Raw genomic sequence first — 17,007 nt, forward strand, 5'->3', positions numbered from 1 at the left:
AAGGGGCCCAGAGTTCCTGTGATCCACCGAGGCCTTCACAGGTCGCTGCAGTAACTAGCTGCAGTGATCAGGAGGAAAAGCCCTGGGCGGCAATAAGGGATGTTCATCCCCCAGGATGGCCACTGGGAAAGCCTGAGGGCTCAGCAACTGGGGTCAGAGCTGCTTTTCTCCCGATGCTGATAATCATGGGGTTCCTCCTCCCCACGGGTTTTGCATTCTGTAACCTTCACCTGTATCTATCACCTGTGTGCTCTGGGCAAATGAAACTGCTGTTTTAGTTACATTTCTGCCATTGAACCATGGATCCAAGATATTAACTGTGGCACAAATTAGCTGATGTCAAAAATATCCTTTTTCCTAAGTCTTTCACTTTACACTCTAGTTCAATGTTAAATAGTATAAAACGTATATCCTCAAAATCATTTGGTTTAATCTGGGACATATGGAAGTAGCATCAAATATGTAAACTAAATGACTCAAATGCAGTGACTTCTCCTGGTTTTCCCAACATTCTTCTCTGGCATAATTTTGAAAAACTGTTTTTAGAGAAGAATGGAACGAAAAGAGTTGTTCCACTTTTTAAGAATGTAAAGAGAAGTGATTTGCTTAGTCGGGACTTCATTTTTTTTAGTAAAATAATATTGAGGCAAAGAGAAAAATAAACGTAATATTAAACTATTTGTAAAATAATGAAAATGAGAATAATATAGAGAAAACTTAGTTTAGGAGATATAACCAATCTATACTCAGTGGTAAATGACCTTAAACTTGAAATGCTTTCTTTCTTAAAAAAAAAAAAAATCGAACTATTCAACTTATAAAATTAGAGTAGTTAATATATTAAAAAAGAAAATAGAATTAGGGGCACCTGGGTGGCTCAGTTGTTAAGCATCTGCCTTCAGCTCAGGTCATGATCCCAGGGTCCTGGGATAGAGCCCCGCATCGGGCTCCCTGCTCGGCGGGAAGCCTGCTTCTCCCTCTCCCACTCCCCCTGCTTGTGTTCCTTCTCTCGCTGTATCTCTCTCTGTCAAATAAATAAGATCTTTAAAAATAAATAAATAAATAAATAAATAAAAGAAAAAGAAAATAGAATTAAATTAAAAGAAAATAAAACCAGTAAAATGGATATATCCAATAGGTGTTTTGGTGGAAAAAAAGAAAACAAGCAAAATAAACATTTCCTGTCAAATTTGATATGTACACACAAAGGAGAGAAAAACATAAAATAAGAAGTGAGCAATATACTGGAAATGTTTTATTACAAAATAATGAACATCAGTATATGCAGATAAACAGAAATCTCAGTATAATTGAATACCGATTGAATGATTAATAGAAAAATTGCAATGGCCAGAATTGATTCAAAAGTTGAAAACCCAGGGGCGCCTGGGTGGCTCAGTTGGTTAAACGACTGCCTTCGGCTCAGGTCATGATCCTGGAGTCCTGGGATCGAGTCCCGCATCAGGCTCCCTGCTCAGCAGGGGGTCTGCTTCTCCCTCTGCCCTCTTCCCTCTCGTGCTCTCTGTCTCTCATTCTCTCTCTCTCAAATAAATAAATAAAATCTTTAAAAAAAAAAAGTTGAAAACCTGAAACTTATAACTGAATATTGTTTAAATTATCCAAGGAATGTCCACAGAAGCTTTCCAAGCTCAGTTAGTTTTGCAGTGGAATTTTACTTTCCATAGTTTGACCAACAGGCACACAAATATGAAAACTAATTATTGGCCAAACTTTGTTTATGCAGCAGAACTCATTTACATCCCTGGGTTTGAACCATATCATGACTTCTTTCTTCTATTTACTCATGGAAGTCTGCGACTCTCACCCAGGCTGCTAAAACACTTGATTTCACTTTTCATTTCTGTGGCTCTTAGAATGTTAAAATGTTTTTTCTGGCCAGCTCCACAGACCTCTGATCTTTATGAAATTTTGCCTTCTTTCATACTCCTAGGTGAAGGGCCACCCAACTTTTCAACATTTTTGAATGGCATTTGATTGCATTCTGGAATGCTCTGCAGCTTTGTGAGACCATGAGGTCATACTTCTTAAGGTCATTCTACTGACTAGTTCTTCCAATTACTAAAACATTATAAACCACAATAATTAAAACGGAGTGATACTGACACAAGAAGAGTTTTTCACTGAAACAAAATAGAGGGCACAGAAACAGGCACTAGACTTTAACAGAACTTAATATATAAAAATCACTATCAACAGGAAAGAGGGGGAAATTGTTCTATTGGTTGCATAAATAGTGTTGTAATAGTGTTGTAAAGATAGCTAGCTATTTGGCGATACAAACAATTATAAACTTCAATGAATTGAAGATCCAAGTATAAAAAAAACAAAAACTATAATGTGAACATTTACATTTACTTTGAACAGGAAAGGACTTTCTAAATTTACACACAAAAGAAAATATCACATTCCATTTGACTGCATAAACATTTTAAACCTCAGTGTATCATTAAACATAAAATGAAACAGCAACAACCAGTTGAAAAACATAAACAATTTAAATGATTAATGTCCTTTATATATAAAGAGTTCATACAAATTACTAAGAAAAACACTAAGATTCCAAAAGGAGATTGAGCAAATTATATATTAAAGAGGATTCCCAGAAAAGAAAATACAGATAGAAAAGAAAATACAGATGGAAAAGAAATATGAAAAAATTAACCTAGCACACCACCAAGAGTGAATTCTAATGTAAACTATAGACTTTGGGTGATCATGACATATCAGTGTAGGTTCCCAGGTGTAAAAAATGTACCACTCCGTTGAGAGATGCTGACAATGTGGGAGGCTGTGTATGTATGGGGAAGGGAGTGTATGGGAAATATCTGTACTTTCCTCTCTATTTTGCTGTGAACCTAAAACTGCTCAAAAGAAAAATAGTCTAGAGAAAGACTGTAAGAAAAAAATATTAACCTTCCAGAGATCAAATAAAAGCAAAAATTTTAAGTGGCAAAATACCCACTTTTTTCTATGAAATTAACAAGGATTACAAAATTGAACAGTCAGTGATGATGAAGGTATAATAATATAAGCACTCTCACATACTTCTGATGAGAATCAATCTAACATTTCTGGAAAGCCATTTAACACTATCAGCCATGTTTAAATATTCCACGTTTTTAATCCAGTTTGTCTATATATTACTCACTGCTGAATAACAAAGTTACTCCCAAATTTAGCATCTTATAGCACATTTTTATTGACATATATTTGACATATAATATTGCATAAATTTAAGGTGTACAACATGTAAATTTGATACATTTATACATTGTAATGTGATTACCCCTGCAGTGATAATTAGCAACTGTATCATGATCCATAATTATCATTTCATTTTAGTGGTTGGAATAACTAAGTTCTAGTCTCTTAGCAGGTTTGAGGATTATAATACAATATTGTTGTCTATATGCACTATAGACAATAACATTTATCTCACCTAAGTTCTGCAGGTCAGGAATCTGGGAGCAGCTTGGGCTAGATGGTTCTGGCTCAGAGTTTTTCAAGCTGTTGGCCAGGGCTACAGTCATCTGAAGGCTTGACCGAGGCTGAAAGATCTGTTCCCAGGACAATTCATTCACGTAGCAGTTGGCAGGTGCCTCAATTCCTTACCACAAGGATCTCTCCATGGAGATGCTAAAGTGTCTTCACAACATGTCAGCTTTCTGCTGCCAGTGTGCGTGATCCCACAGAGGGAAAAAAGAGGCCACGATGACTTTTGTGACCTAGCCTCAGAAGTCACCCTTCACCATGTTTGCAATATCCTATTGGTTAAACAAAAAAACTCTATTTAGCGGGGGTTGGAGGTGGGGAAGACTTAGACAAGGGCAAGAATACCAGAAAAAGGGGATTGTTGGGAGCCATATTGGAGGCTGGTCACCACAGTCTACTTGTAGGAATCTACTTACTCTACTTTATTCAAAAATCTGAAATGCAGAGAAGACTTTAGGCATTAAGATAGTCACCAAAATAATATTGATAATAGTAACAATTTGGAACCACAATATTCAACAACAGAGCTGGGGTCAAGTAAATAATGGCATAGCTATCCAATGGAATATGATATTCGCTCATACGTTCATTAAATAAATGTTTTAAATTATTTTGGAAAATGCTTATGCCCTGGTGTTATGTGTAAAAATTATTTAAACCTTAAATATAATACCGAGTTTTTATAATGTGCTAGGAACTGTTCTAAGTATTAACATGTATTAACTTAATCCTCACTATAGCTCTACAAAGTAGATCACTACTATTATCCCATATTATAGCTAAGGAAACTGAGTTATAACTGATAATAAGTAAATTGCCCAGATTACCATAATTAGAAAGTGGAAGAGCCAGAATTCAAACCTAAATTATCTGACAATGTTAACCACTACATTATATAGCCTTATATAAAGTATCATAGTATCATGTAAAATATATAATTTTCATATTTCTGTATATACTTATATGTATAGAGAAAGGACAAGAAAACACACCAAAATATTAATGACTACTACCTCTGGGTGATGGGATTATGAGTGATTATTTATTTTTTGTACTTTTCTTCATTTTCCAAATTTTCTAACATGGATGTCTACTATGCAGCTCATCACAAATAATACTTTCAAGGACCTACAAATACTGCTGGAACACTGTGCCTAAATTCGAGAAGCAAAAAAGCACAATTTAAAAAAACTCATTGGGGGCGCCTGGGTGGCTCAGTCGTTAAGCGTCTGCCTTCGGCTCAGGTCATGATCTCAGGGTCCTGGGATCGAGTCCCACATCGGGCTCCCTGCTCTGCGGGGAGCCTGCTTCTCCCTCTCGCACTCCCCGCTGCTTGTGTTCCCTCTCTTGCTGTGTCTCTCTCAGTCAAATAAATAAATAAAATCTATAAAATAAATAAATTAAAAAACTCATTGATCTTGGAAGAACATTACCAAAATGATTTCATTTTCAGCCCAACACACTGAAAAACCACTTTGTGGAAGGTGGAATGTATTAGTCTGTGTGCATGTATTGTTTACACAAATACAAAAAGAATGACCACAAATATTTTTAGAGCGTTTTGTGGAGTTTACAAAGCTCATTCACATATTCACTTGATAAGCCAGCTTACTTCTGCAATTAACACACTTCTCAACTATTTATACCACTCTTGAGGTGTTTGAAAAATGCCCTTTGTTAATCAGAACTGAACACAGCCGGGTTCTTCTAGGGCGTGTGGTTGTACCACATGCATGGAGGAAAGCAAGCAACTGTACGTGCGCACACCGCAGGCAGAAGTCATTTAAGAGAACTGAAATATGTCTGAGTTGAATCTTTTCCTTCTCTGGCTACGTGGTTATTTTAACTGTGCTCCTTTCAAAGCTTTATTACACAGCCATGAAAATACTGAGCTTTTAAGCCTGCTGCCGGGAAGCAAGTAATCTCATTCTTTAAAGGCGCACTCATTCTTTCAGGTCAGTAGGGTCACACTGCAAGACCCTGAAGGTTAGTGCACAGTTGAATTAGAAAGTTGATGGTTGAATTTGCTTAGCTAAGTATCTTAACTACTACTACTCAGGTGTCTCCAGCGGAACTTTGTGGAAGGGTATATTTTCATTATTTCTTGCCAAATTTTAAAGCACGGCATGTTTTATTGCAGAAACTAAGTAATTCTCCATGGGGCAGGGGGTGTGCGGGGGAACAATTACCATAGCACATATTGTATATCTCTCAGTTTACTTATGTAAGAAAACATAAAAAGGTACTGCCAGGTGAGTAGAATGTTTTATTCTGAATTTAAATGATAAAGCAATCTTTTAGAGGGTGTATACTCAAGGAAAAGAAGGACATTTGGGTATTTTTCCAACAGTTAATGGAATGGTTATGTGCATAGGGATAAAGGAAAAAGGCAGTAATTTAAATTGTAGATCTAAGATCTTCAAAATGAGGGGCACAGTTGACAAGGTGTCTGGTTAATGTAATGGGAAAACCAATAATTCCGGTTTCAAAGATTTTTTTTCTATGCTTGAATTAGCTGGTTTGTCCGTTTTAACTACATAATCCCCAGCTTTTTCCTTTATGTTAAAGAGTGACCAGATACAGAATGGCAGGGAAAGCCCATATAACCCAAAATATGTCCAGCTGGGTTCCATTGGGATGATTTTCTGACTAGCTGCAAACTGTCATATGCTGCATTTTATGTTCAAAACTATGTAGTATATGAGAAAAAAAAACAAAAATAACTACAAATTCTTTGCAGCAACTTCTATAAAGATGTTGATTCTATTTCCCCACCTCTTGCATCTGGACTGGCCTTGTGACTTACTTTGGATAATGATGGGACATTAGCAACTGTGATGCAAGAAGTGGCTTGAAAAGCAATTTTTTTCAAGATTTTATTTATTTATTTGACAGAGAGAGACACAGCGAGAGAGGGAACACAAGCAGGGGGAGCGGGAGAGGGAGAAGCAGGCTTCCTGCCGAGCAGGGAGCCAGATGCAGGGCTTGATCCCAGGATTCTGGGATCATGACCTGAGCTGAAGGCAGACGCTTAATGACTGAGCCACCCAGGCGCCCCGGCTTGAAAGGCATTTATGGAACGGCTGGGTGGCTCAGTTGCTAAGCGTCTGCCTTCGGCTCAGGTCATGATCTCAGGGTCCTGCGATAGAGCCCCGAATCAGGCTCTCTGTTTCTTCCTCTCACTCTCCCTCTTTGCTCTCCCTCTCTCTCTCTCTCAAATAAATAAATAAAAATTTTTTAAAAAAGCATTTATGCAACGAGCCTGGTCCTTTCTGTTTTTGGAAATAAGCTACTAAATTAGGTTGAGATTTCTCTTCTTTTTCTTTCTTTCTTTCTTTTTTTTTTTTAAGATTTATTCACCCATTTTAGAGAGAGAGAGCACCTGCATGCATGAGCACGTGGGAGAGGGGCAGAGGGAGAGGGAGAGAAGAGTCTTAAGCAGACTCTGCGCTGAGCATGGAGCCCTACGCTGGGCTGGATCCCAGGACCCTGAGATAACAGCCTGAGCTGAAACCAAGAATCCAACGCTCAACCGTGTCCCCTCTGCTCCACCGCTCAACCGCTCCACCCAGGTGCCCCTCTCTTCTTTTTCAGTAACCACTGAGCTCAACCATTTTGATGAAACAATTGGTTTAAATGTTTTTGATAAGACATTTATATTTGACAAGGAACTATGCAAGATTTATGAAAGTCATGAAAATGAATACATTCCTGTCTACATCCTGGAGGGAAATAAAATAACTCAAAAAGAAATAAGGCAATAGCCCTAAAAATATACAATACGGTCCCAACTAACAAGTAGGTTATATTCTAACAGTCATTTATAAGTCAGTCGTCTGAATCGTAGAATATGTATCCATGCATCTATCACAGTGTCTGGTAAATGACTGGTGCTCAGGATATAGTTCTTGACAAACTGAGGGTTGATGGAGGGAGATGGTGGGGGATGAGCTAAATGTGTGATGGGTATTAAGGAGGCACTTGCTATGATGAGCACTGGGTGTTATATGGAAATGCTGAATCACTGAATTGTACTCCTGAAACCAAATTTGTACTGTATGTTAACTAAGTAGAATTTTAAAAAAACTTTGAAAAGAAAAAAAAAGATACAGTTCTTGAATAAAGGAATGAACAAACAAATGGAAAGTAGAAATGGCTGTTATATTTCCTGACCTACAGCAAGAAAGAAACTTGACGTGCTTTTTGCTGGTTAGTTTTATGTGTCAAATTGGCTTGGCCATAGTACCCCAGTTATTCAACTAAACACTAATCTAGGTGAAGGTATTTTTAAGATATAGTTAACATCCATAGTTAGTTGATTTTCAAGTCAAAGAGATTATCCTGAAAATCTGGGTGAGCCTCATACAATCAGGTGAAAGGCCTTAAGAGCAAACTAAAAGAGAGAAGGGGGCGGATAGGGAGAGAAATGTCAGTAATTGGTGAATCTATGTCAAGTTTTTTGCACTGTTATTGTAACTTTTTGAAGGTGTAAAATTTTTTTCAGAATCAAAAATTTTTGTAAAGGCAGGAGGAAGGTAAGTGGAGTAAAAGTGCCCAAAGTCTTCACACTATCCAGGAAGTGGGAAAAGCACATATTTACATTAAAATTTTAGGGGCATCTGGGTGGCTCAGTTAAGTGTCCAACTCTTGGTTTCAGCTCAGGCCATGATCTCAGGGTCGTGATATCAAGCCCCACGCTGGGCTCCGTGCTCAGCGCAGACTCTATTCGAGATTCTTCCTCCCTCTCTGCTCCTCCCCCCACTCACACTCGCTCTCTCTCAAATAAATAAATCTTTTTTTAAAAAAAATTATCAAATTTAATTAACCAAGGATTCATGTTATAATGTTGTTGTTTTTTTTTAAAGATTTTATTTATTTATTTGACAGAGAGACACAGTGAGAGAGGGAACACAAGCAGGGGGTGTGGGAGAGAGAGAAGCAGGCTTCCTGCCGAGCAGGGAGCCCGATGCGGGGTTCGATCCCAGGACCCTGGGATCATGACCTGAGCCGAAGGCAGACGCTTAACGACTGAGCCACCCAGGTGCCCCACATGTTATAATGTTTTGGGTAACCACTAAAAGAATAGTAAAAAATAACTAACAAGCTAATGGGAAAAGGAGTAGGCAGCGATGAAAGAATAAAAGATAATTACTCCAAAAGAAAGCAAGACGTGAAGAGGAAAAAAGAACACAGACCACATTGGATAAAATAGAAAACAAACCGTAAGATGTTATTTTTAAGTCCAAATATATTAGTAATTACATTAATTGTAAACAGACTAAAAGGGAATGGTTGTTAGACTGGATTAAAAAATGATTCTGTTTTTATAATAAAAATAAGACATTATATGCCTTTTTCACTCTGTTGACACTTGCACTGATGGCGAAAAGGACAGCAGTGGGAAAACTGCCAGCACCTGACCCAAGTCCATGCAGTGACACCAAACTACACTAATAGCCGTTGTATTTTTCACTGCCGGGCACTTACCAGAACAAAAAGTCCATTTCACTTAAGGATGCCCTTGATGGGGGCACCTGGGTGGCTCAGTCGTTAAGCGTCTGCCTTTGGCTCAGGTCACGATCCCAGGGTCCTGGGATTGAGCCCCGCATCCCTCCCTGCTTCTCCCTCTCCCTCTACTGCTTCTCCCCCTGCTTTTGCTCTCTCTCTCTTTCTCTGACAAATAAATAAATAAAATCTTAAAAAAAAAAAGAATGCCCTTGATGAAGCATTAAACATTATCAATTTTATGAATCCAGTTCTCAAATACAGTTCTTTTTAATACAAGGATCTTAGCAGTCTTTTCCTCCAGTCCTATTCTCATATACAAATCACCTCTTCAGGATTCTAATAAATGGTCAGTTGGTTTTGGCTTGAATGCTGCAAGGATAGGGAATGTGTTCCCCATAATACAGTTTGTTGAGCAGTTATCTATTCCTACTGTCGTATCCCTGACCAGCCTCTTAGTACCCCCAGGGAAGAGGTGCTCACTTCTCTGCAAAGCAAATGGTCCCATCTTTAAGGATGTTAGTTGCCAAAGACAACATTCTAATAGCTTGGAAAACACTTGGTTAACCAGGCTGGAGATTTCATGAAGATTTCATAAAAATTATGAACCACATAATACCAAAAGAGCCAGTTGTCGTCCATGTTTAAGATCACGGAGGGGTGCCTGGTGGCTCAGTCAGTTGAGCACCCAACTCTTGATTTTGGCTTGGTGGTGATCTCAGGATCGTGGGATTAAGTCTCAGGACAGGCTCTGTGCTCAGTGGAGAGCCTGCTTGAGGTTTTCTCTCTCCCTCTCCCCCTGCTTGAGCACAAGCACATGCACGCATGCTCTCTCCCTCTCTCTCAAATAAATAAATCTTTTTAAAAAGTAATCAGGGGTGCCTGGGTGGCTCAGTTGGTTAAGCGACTGCCTTCGGCTCAGGTCATGACCCTGGAGTCCCGGGATCGAGTCCCGCATCGGGCTCCCTGCTCGGCAGGGAGTCTGCTTCTCCCTCTGACCTTCCTCCCTCTCATGCTCTCTGTCTCTCATTCTCTCTCTCTCAAATAAATAAATAAAATCTTTTAAAAAAAAAAAATAAATAAATAAATAATCAAATCCACATTTTGTGGGTGTATATATTTTGTTTAACCTTATAATAAACACATGCAAGTTAATAAACTACTATGGCTCACTCCACAATTTACAAACACACATATATTTTAACACACTCCCTAAATTTGTTCCAGAAATCTGATGTGCACATCACTAATGATAAGAATTATGGGAAATACAATTAGACATAGAACAATAACTATCTTTAAACTTAGAGAGCTGTGCCTTTCCTACAGACTCATAGTAACTTCCACTCTGCCCCGTTTGACTAAGAAGTAAACTGCCTTTTGCTTTTCTGACCAGTAACCATGGTGAGGAAGAACCAGCATCTTATAGAAAAAAACAAACAAAAAAGAATGAAGAATAAAACAGTCAATGCTCTGTTTAGATTGACAAATAATGTGAAAATGCTAGCCATGTTTAATATTGGTCACAAAGACTGAAGGAGCCAAAACTGTATCGATGTTCTTTACAGTTGTATTTTTGGAGAGAATATTTCTTTCTTTCTTTTTTCTTGGAGAGAATATTTCTGGCAAAGTTACATTTCTGACGTTCCAACTAATTACCAAGGATGTTCAGGGCAAAAAGCTGCCTGACCAACTTTTGTGGTAGATCTTATTCATAAAGCGTGTACTACCACCAAAAAGGGACAGACTCTGATGCACACGTTCATGGCAAACAAGCAGTGGATATTTGCCTTCTTTAGATGTTGGATTTGCATATTGGATTTACCAAAAAGCACACAAGATTTCTAAAATCTCTGATGGCCAGCTGCATTCATCAGTATCCAGTAGGTGTTTCAAATATGGAAAATGATGGAAATCATGTCACAGAAGGTATTTTAAAAATGACTTCAAATAAATGGTCAGTAAGCTTGGGAATGACATAGAAAAATCTAACCAATCTAATCTACTAGAAAAGGATAAAAGCTGAAGAAGCCTATATTTGAACTGGACAAACTAATGAAAGCAACAGTTCTGGAAAATCATTTGGGAAATAAAAATGCCTAGCTTAGCAAAAGATGGTGATAGATTTAAGCTACGGACCCAAGAATCTTCTTAAAATGCTGACAAGAAAGAATTCTTATGGAGTGGAGGAAGCAGGTAAGTGGTTAAGAGAATACAACATATAACATTTTAAAAATATTAAAATCTTCTGTCCTCACAGAATCTATTATATTCACTTCATGCACAATTTATTCTCCTCTCTTTGTTCTACTGTCTTTAACTTCTTTGCCAAATGCTAGCCAGTATTTAAATTTTTTCTTTACCACAATAAAACTGTTATTTAAAAACAACAACAACAACAACAACAGGGTGCCTGGGTGCCTCAGTAGGTTAGGGTCTGCCTTCGGTTCTCAGGGTCCTGGGATTGAGCCCCACATCGGCTCTCTGCTTGGCGGGGAGTCTGCTTCTCCCTCTGTGCTCTCTCTCTCTCTCTCTCAAATAAATAAATAAAAATCTTTAAATAAAAATAAAAAATAAAAAAAATTTAAAAATCATAATCAGTGTATATGCAATCACATTTATATACCAGAAGAAAAGGATGGTGAAAAACAAACCAGGAATGAGAAAACAGTAGTGATCAAAAATAAAAACTCATTTTTAAAACCAATCACACAGTGCCAGTAATATTAAACATTTATTGAGAGGGTTTACTATGTGCCAGGCATCATGTACCATTCGTTATGTACAATCCCACTTAAAGTTTACAACCAATATGACTGTGTCAGCTGGATCCTCTGGGAAGCAGATGGAACTTTACTGGGGGACAATGCCTGTGAAAGATAAAAGGTGGAAAAATTAGGATTGGGCAGGCAGTCTTCAGACCACACTGCAGATTTGACATTTGTTAAATGTCAGGTTGGACGGGGAGAGTCTCACTGAGACCTCGCCGTGGTCTGACAGAGCCTTGGCCATCAGGAACTCTGGAGCAACCTTTGCCCATTGGAGGAGTCTCATCTTGGGCTGAAATGACAATGCCCATATGCCACTGAGCTCAGTCACTGGCCAGGGGTTACCTAGGAAGATCATGATCTCGCCTCAAAATCGGAAGTGGCTCCTGAAGGTCCTAAGAGCTAAAAGCACTGCTCAGAGCTGAACAGCAAATTCCTTCCTGCAGGGAGATCTGAGTGGTGTATCTCACAGCTGCCACAGCGAGGGAGGTTTTATTATGATCCCTGCTTTTCGGAAAGTAAAATGAAGCATAGAGGTTATGTAAATTTCCTGAAGTTACACAACCAGTAAAGAGCTAATAAATGTCTCCTCTGTTCCTTGTGGCCGATAGTAAAACTTATTTTATAATTTAATGGGATTTTTAGAAATGTTCAACGTTCATCACTCAGTCATTTAAAATTGCCTTTCTAAAATATTAACTGTTTCGGGCGCCTGGGTGGCTCAGTTGGTTAAGCTACTGCCTTCGGCTCAGGTCATGATCCTGGAGTCCCTGGATCGAGTCCCGCATCAGGCTCCCTGCTCGGCAGGGAGCCTGCTTCTCCCTCTGACCCTCCCCCCTCTCATGTGCTCTCTCTCATTCTCTCTCTCTCAAATAAATAAATAAAATCTTTTAAAAATAAAATAAAATAAAATATTAACTGTTTCATATTGTTTTTTAAATCTGCCAAGTATACAAAAAGACCACCATGCCAAAAATAATAAAGACTACTGTGTAAAAGTTTTCATTTTAGAAAAGCAAAATGATGTGGGAGAATATATTCCAAGCTCCAGAAATGTTCAGTCCTACTTTTCTTTTCCCTCCAGTCAAAAGGTGGTGGTGTTTTTAACAATTAAATCTCTGGGCTTCAGGCAAAGGTGCTAAGTTTCAGTGTGGATGAAGAGTTTACAACGTAGTTCTAAACATCTGAAAACTGGAATTGCAGGAAAGCGCTCTGAGACCCATAATTACAGTAGCACTCCCAGGTGCTGCTGTAACAATTTTACTGCCAACACACTGGTCTCTTTTACCTCCTACACTAGGGAGGTATGAAGGGCCAGAGGAAATAGTCAAGCAGCAGACAGTCTAGCAGTTACAGACACCATTTGCCTAATGACATTTTCTAAATCGATTTCTTTATTACCTAGAGACCCTTCTCCTTCCCCTTCAATTGTCATGTTTTCTTGACAACGCCTTCAGAATTCTAGACTCCTCCATTCCTGCCGACTCTTTCACCATAATCTGTCAAGGGAAAGAAAAAGGGTAGAGGGAAACCTAGGGGGGTGAATTGTAGAGCTAGAGTTGGGATCACCTTTGCATTCAATAGAGTTCTTCTGGCTCTTTAGTGGTTTTTTTTTTTTTTAAGATTTTATTTATTTGACAGAGAGACAGGAACACAAGCAGGGGGAGTGGGAAAGGGAGAAGCAGGCTTCCTGCTGAGCAGGGAGCCCGATGCAGGGCTCGATCCCAGGACCCTGAGATCATGACCTGAGCCAAAGGCAGACGCTTAACCGACTGAGCCACCCAGGCGCCCCTTTAGCTTTGTTTTTAACATAACTTTCAAAGGCTATCTGACATGTTAGTGCATGCCCTTCCATCTCTCACTCTTGTGTTATTTTGTTGTTATTCCTTTTAACTATTATTTTCTAATTAGCTCTTCCTTACTCAATATCATGAACTTCTTTTTATGTCAATAAATTAATTTCTACAAATTTGCACGTGTCTGTAGCACAATTTATTCAAAGAATATCCCATCATGGGGGCGCCTGGATGGCTCAGTCATTAAGTGCCTGCCTTCAGCTCAGGTCATGATCCCAGGGTCCTGGGATCAAGCCCCGCATCGGGCTCCCTGCTCAGCGGGAAGCCTGCTTCTCCCTCTCCCACTCCCCCTGCTTGTGTTCCCTCTCTCGCTGTGTCTCTCTCTGTCAAATAAATAAATAAAATCTTAAAAAAAAAAAAAAAAGAATATCCCATCATGGAACATTTAAAATTTTTTCTTTTCCTTCTTTTTTTATATTAAAAATAACAGTTTAGGGGTGCCTGGGTGGCTCAGTCATTTAAGCATCCGACTTTTGGGTTTCGGCTCAGGTTGTGATCTCAGGGTTGTGAGATTGAGCTCCACGATGGGCCCGTGCTCAGCAGGGAGTCTATGTGAAAGATTCTCTCCCCCTGTCGCTCCTCCCACTCATGCTGTTTCTCTCTCTCTCAAAATAAATAAGTAAATCTTTTTTAAAAAATTAGTGAACATCCTTATAAGGCAAATTTTTTTCGTAAATTTTTTGAGATAAAATTCACAAAACAAAATTTACCATTTTAACAGTGTTAAAATGTACAATTCAGAAACTGTTAGTATATTCACGAGATGGGGCAAACATCACCACCATCTAGTCCCAGAGCATTTCCATCACCCCCAAAAGAATCGCCATACTATTAGCAATCACTCCCAATTCCCCTCTTCTCCCATCCCCTGGCAACCACTAATCTCCTTTCTGTCCTATGGGTTTACCTATCCCTGGGGGTTTCATACAAATAGAATTATACTATATGTAGCCTTTTGTGTCTGGCTTCTTTCACTTAGCAACATGTTTCAAGATTCATCCATGTTGTGGCACTTTGGTGCCATAGGAATCAGTGTTTCATTCCTTTTTATGGCTGAATATTTGGCTGACATTTGGGTTGTGCCGACAAAACTAGGGAACGGGCGCCTGGGTGGCTCAGTCGGTTAAGCATCTGCCTTCAGCTTAGGTCATGATCTCAAGGTCCTGGGACTGAGCCCTGCGTGGGGCTCCCTGCTCAACAGGAAGGCTGCTTCTCTCTCTCTCTCTCTCTCTCTCCCCCCCTTTGCCCCTCTCCCGCTTATGTGTGCTCTCTCTCAATCTCTCTCTCAAATAAAGCAGGACTAGATACTGAACTCCACTGCCAAGGACAAAGACAAGGCTACTAGTACACTGGGGGTTGGGAATGGAAAGTTGGATTTACAAGTGATTTTTTTACTTTGTTCTTAAAAATGTTGTTCCATTATCTTTACAATGAGAATACGTGTTTCTAAAGCCAGACAGCTTGGCGTTGTGGCTATGGTTATTTGTTCTGATGCAAGCAGGGTCATGTTTAATGCACCATGCCACCCTACATAACATGAGGTATCTGCAGTCAAGGAAAAAATCACGTGAACTTACTCACCTAATATATACATATATATTATTTTAAATCGATAAAAAAAGAAACCTATATCTGACCAAGTAGTGAGTTCTCTCACAATGTGAAAAAATAAATAACTAAAATGTGGGCTTTAGACATGGTTAAGGTCTAAAAGCTCTCTCCCTCAGATGAGTAAAACATCAGGCAGCTTGGTTCTCTAAGCCGTCTGGCATAGCTGATACAGGGAATAGACACTACAGTAAGGGTCAAGTTGGCAGTTTTTCTGTAGAGAGCACACTTTGCAGTTCCACTTCATACCCTACAAATCCCAAGCAATGCTGCTTTCTGAGCTTCTTTGATCGGAGAGAGACCATTCCACATGATGCTACTTTTCCCATACTTCCTATCAATGGCAAGCCTCCATTATATATAAAGTCCATTTCACAAGATACCTTGTAGCAAAGTTTTTTTTTCCTTTTTCTTTTTTCTCTTTTTTTTTGAGAGAGAGCATAAGAGAGACAGAGCACAAGCAGGGAGGAGGTGCAGAGGGAGAGGGAGAACAAGACCCCCCAACGAGCAGGGAGCCCGATGCAGGGCTCGATCCTAGACAAGGGGCTAGATCTCAGGACCCGGGATCATGACTCAAGCCGAAGGCAGATGCCCAACCGACGGAGCCACCCAGGCGCCCCTGTAGCAAAGATTTCTTTCTTTTTTTTTTTTTTTTTAAGATTTTATTTATTTATTTGAGAGAGAGAGAAACAGCATGAGAGGGGAGAGGGCCAGAGGGAGAAGCAGGCTCCCTGCTGAGCCGGGAGCCCGATGTGGGACTCGATCCCAGGATTCCGGGATCATGACCTGAGCCGAAGGCAGTCGCCCAACCAACTGAGCCACCCACCGCCCTGTAGCAAAGATTTCTTAAAGAAGACATAAAAACATAAGCATGGGGGCACCTGGGTAGCTCAGTCAGTTAAGCTTCCAAATCTTGATTTGGCCTCAGGTCATGGTCTGGGAGTAGTGAGATCGAGCCCTACTTGGCGCTCTGTGCTCTGCACTCAGCGTGGAGTCTGCTTGTCCCTCTCCCTCAAGCAGGGAGAGTGGCAGAGGGAGAGGGAGAGGGAGAAGCAGGCTCCCCGCTGAGCAGGGAGCCCAATGAGGGGCTTGATCCCAGGACCCTGGCAGATGCTTAACCGACTGAGCCAGCCAGGCGCCCCTAAATAAATAAAATCTTTAAAAAAAACAAACAAACATAACCATGAAAGAAAAAGGTGATAAATTAGTTTGTATTCAAATGAAGAGCATTTATGTCAATTAATCAATTGGGGAATACTTTCACTACATATGTGTGTGTGTGTATATATGTATGTATATATATAAATATAAAATAACATTGTTTACTTTAAATATCTTACAATGTTACTTGTCAATTATACCTCAAAGCTGGAAAAAAAACAGTAATTAGTTATCTATTTGAAAGTATTTGGAATTACTATAAAAAACAGTTCTCAGGTCTCAGTTTCTCCAAACCTGGAATTGACCACGCAAGGCACACCTCCCTACACAAATTAAATTAAATTAAGAACATTTGAAAGATAGCATGAAGAGATCTAAAAGGCTAGATGAACCATGAGAGACGATGGACTCTGAGAAACAAACTGAGGGTTCTAGAGGGGAGGGGGGTGGGAGGATGGGTTAGCCTGGTGATGGGTATTGAGGAGGGCACGTTCTGCATGGAGCACTGGGTGTTATGCACAAACAATGAATCATGGAACACTACATCTAAAACTAATGATGTAATGTATGGGGATTAACATAAGAATAAAAAAAAA

At 39.5% G+C, this 17,007-nt stretch overlaps 1 protein-coding gene across 2 annotated transcripts in view; it reads right to left on the reverse strand.

The window, feature by feature from the left end:
- Positions 1–17,007, reverse strand: part of IPO8 (importin 8) — a 166,025-nt gene that overhangs the window by 132,681 nt on the left and 16,337 nt on the right. The gene's annotated exons all lie outside the window — the stretch shown is intronic.

Source organism: Leptonychotes weddellii, chromosome 5, assembly GCF_054177405.1.
Source record: "Leptonychotes weddellii isolate Sample4059 chromosome 5, ASM5417740v2, whole genome shotgun sequence".
In the NCBI taxonomy this organism is placed as follows: domain Eukaryota; kingdom Metazoa; phylum Chordata; class Mammalia; order Carnivora; family Phocidae; genus Leptonychotes; species Leptonychotes weddellii.